The 3,267-nt window shown below is 51.0% G+C and overlaps 2 protein-coding genes across 4 annotated transcripts in view; one reads left to right on the forward strand and one right to left on the reverse strand.

Annotated features, from left to right (window-relative positions):
- The window catches only part of LZIC (leucine zipper and CTNNBIP1 domain containing), a 13,184-nt gene extending 11,624 nt beyond the window's left edge, over positions 1–1,560 (reverse strand). Inside the window, exon 1 of the mRNA XM_032300329.1 lies at positions 1,401–1,560. The gene's annotated coding sequence lies outside the window, so the exon portion shown is untranslated. The remainder of the gene's footprint in view (positions 1–1,400) is intronic.
- A 587-nt stretch (positions 1,561–2,147) lies between these two features.
- NMNAT1 (nicotinamide nucleotide adenylyltransferase 1) overlaps positions 2,148–3,267 on the forward strand; it is a 30,729-nt gene continuing 29,609 nt past the window's right edge. The window contains exons 1-2 of one of the 3 annotated variants that reach the window (XM_032300326.1): positions 2,148–2,295; positions 2,478–2,534. The gene's annotated coding sequence lies outside the window, so the exon portion shown is untranslated. Of the gene's footprint in view, positions 2,535–3,267 lie in introns of all 3 variants that reach the window. The other 2 variants (XM_032300325.1, XM_032300324.1) reach the window with 2 other exon arrangements.

Consider the following 3,267-nt stretch of genomic DNA (forward strand, 5'->3'; position numbering starts at 1 on the left):
TTGAGACGGAGTTTCGCTCTTGTTACCCAGGCTGGAGTGCAATGGCGCGATCTCGGCTCACCGCAACTTCCGCCTCCTGGGTTCAGGCAGTTCTCCTGCCTCAGCCTCCTGAGTAGCTGGGCTTACAGGCACGCACCACCATGCCCAGCTAATTTTTTGTAGTTTTAGTAGAGACGGGGTTTCACCGTGTTGACCAGAATGGTCTCGATCTCTTGACCTTGTGATCCACCCGCCTCGGCCTCCCAAAGTGCTGGGATTACAGGCTTGAGCCACCGCGCCCGGCCTAATTTTTGTATTTTTAATAGAGACAGAGTTTCACCATGTTGTCCATGCTAGTTTAGAACTCCTGACCTCTGGTGATCCACTCGCCTCGGTCTCCCAAAGTGATGGGATTACAGTCCTGAATCACTGCGCCCAGCTCAAATCTTATTCTCTATTTAGCACTTATTTCTGCCTTTAATTATATGTGATTGTATAATAATACATTATCCCTCTCTTGACTAAACTCTGGAGAGCAGAATATGACTGATTCCTCTCTTAGCTTTCTCGGTACCTAATACAGAACACAAATTCAATAATTTGGCCAAATTTATAAAGGCTCAATATATTTAAGGAGCTAAAACTATTCTGAATACATTTCGGTAAAAACGGATGTACTTTAAAAGCCTTAACCTGGTGCTACATTAATTGGGATTTACCCCAGAAAGATTAACTCATTGGCAGCACCTAATAGTCACTAAAGGTGGTGCTTTTTTTTTTTTTTTTTTTTTTTTGATTTGGTTTTTTACTCTGTCGCCCAGGCTAGAGTTCGGTGGCGCGATCTCGGCTCACTGCAACCTCTGCCTCCCGAGTTCAAGCGATTCTCCTGCCACAGCCTCCCGAGTAGCTGGGATTACAGGCGCGTGCCACCATACCCGGCTGATTTTCTTGTTTTTAGTAAAGACGGGATTTCGCCATGTTAGACAGGATGCTCTCGATCTCCTGACCTCGTGATCCGCCCGTCTCAGTGGCTGTTTTTTTTTTTTTTTTTTTTTTTTGAGACGGAGTTTCGCCCTTGCTGCCCAGGCTGTAGTGCAATGGCGCGATCTCGGCTCACAGCAACCTCCGCCTCCCCGGATCAAGAGATTCTCCTGCCTCAGCCTCCCGAGTAACTGGGATTACAGGCATGCACCATCATGCCCAGCTGCTTTTGTATTTTTAGTAGATACGGGGTTTTTCCATGTTGGTCATGCTGGTGTTGAACTCCCGACCTCAGGTGATTTGCCCGCCTGGGCCTCCCAAAGTGCTGGCATTACAGATGTGAGCCACCGCGCAGGCTAAGGTGGTGCACTTTTACCGAAACTACAGAAACCGCTCTCAGACACTGTAATCTGGCGTGGAGGGTGCTCGTTCATGCTCACCTGTCTCTTAGTACTCTGATCTCTGCACGGTGCTGACGGGTCTCAAACTGCAGAAACCTCGAGTTCTTGACGTTCCAAGTGTCATAAACTTGAGGAAAATGAAATTATTCATCAGGACTACAAAAGGCTCAAAGTTCAAACCACCTGGGGGTGGAGATGGCTGGAAAAAAGGAAACCATTAACAAGTAATTTGATTTGCTATATATAAACTTGCCCTAAGGCAGTTCAGATAACTTCCACTAGAGCAGCCCGAGACCTCACCGGCGGCGGCATTTTCTCCCCCGACTGCGCCTACTGCAGCCTTTCCGAGGTTTTTCCTAGCGAGGCCGAGGTATTTGAGGAATACCCCGCATCAGGACACACCTTGAGGGAAGGCGTCAAACCCAGAGGCATAGAAAAGGTGAGGGCGGAGAGCACGTCTCTTTCTGGCTGAAAGTGAGCAGCGTTTGGCCCAGCACCAACCGGAATGGGTGAAGAATCAGCTCCGGCCACCGCAGCAAATCCCACCCCACGCGGGAACTTGAAGCTCCGGCACTTAGATCCCGCGGTGGCGGGGCTCCACCAGGCCCCGGTTGCCACCAGAGGTAGCCGTAAACCCACGGTCCCCGAAACTCCTTCCGGCCCTCCCAGCCAAAAACTGGGACAACCTTCTTAGGTCCCCGGGATCCCCGCTGTGCCACCGGCCCGCCCCGCGAGTCCCAGAGTTTAGGGCCAGGGGCCCCGCCTACCTGAGGGCCCTTGCCTGGCGGACCGCGCCGAAGGAGCACTTCCGCCGGACGTACGCACTTCCGGCCTGCTGGAACCAATGAGAGTGCGGCCGAGGTGTTCCCCTCGCTGGCGTCCGGGCCGCGGGTGGTCTCCGGGAGCATTGGGGCCGGCGGACAGTGAGGGCGCGGTAAGCTCCCCGTAAGGAGCCCTTGAGAAACTGGTCTATAGGGGAGTCAGTCCAGGACCCCTTTTAGTCCCAGACATAGGGGAGTACAAGATAGTGGAGTCTTTAGGGTAGAGCATGACTCGAGGCAGGCTCATATTCAAGTCTGGGGCAAGGAGCATTGATTGACCGTTAGTTTTTTTCAGTGGAACCAAAAACTTGGGTAAAATTGCTTCTGACCTTCGGAACGGATGGATTCACCTTGGAGAGGAAAAATCCCTTTCTAGAAAAGTCCTGAGGTCTGGCACCCTTAGGCTTAACGGGGGATGGCTGGGCGTCAGAGGAGGAAGTCCTTCATTCTGAATGACTTCCCTTTCCTCCTAAATCCTTCTTTCCAAATATGTAAAAGACCACCTCCACGTTCCTGGAAGTGGTTTGCCACTCATGCTCCTTGAGAAGGAGGTAATGAGCTGTTGGGCAGCATTTAAAAAGTTACCCTTGACCAGATCGGTGGCTCACACCTGTAAACCCAGCACTTTGAGAGGCCGAGGTGGGAGGATCGTTTGAGCCCAGCCTGGGCAACATAGTGAGACCCCCATATCAAAAACTTAAAAATAAAATTACCCAGAAACTGGGTGGAAACCATTTAATGATGTTCTCAGTCCATCTTCCTGAAGTAATCCACAGGACAACATCAGTGTTCATGGTAGAATTGTTTCATAGGGGCAGTCTTTTATTTTTTTTTGAGACAAAGTCTCACCCTGTCACCCAGGCTGGGGTGCAGTGGCATGGTCTCGGCTCATTGCAACCTCTGCCTCCTGGATTCAAGCAATTCTCCTGTCTCAGTCTCCCGAGTAGCTAAGATTATAGACACGTGCCACCACGCCCAGCTAATTTTTGTATTTTCAGTAGAGATGGGGTTTCACCATGTTGGCCAGGCTGGTCTCGAACTCCTGATATCGTAATTCGTCTGCCTCAGCCTCCCAAAGTGCTGGG

Source organism: Sapajus apella, unplaced genomic scaffold (assembly GCF_009761245.1).
Source record: "Sapajus apella isolate SASKATOON/1434 unplaced genomic scaffold, GSC_monkey_1.0 scaffold43, whole genome shotgun sequence".
In the NCBI taxonomy this organism is placed as follows: domain Eukaryota; kingdom Metazoa; phylum Chordata; class Mammalia; order Primates; family Cebidae; genus Sapajus; species Sapajus apella.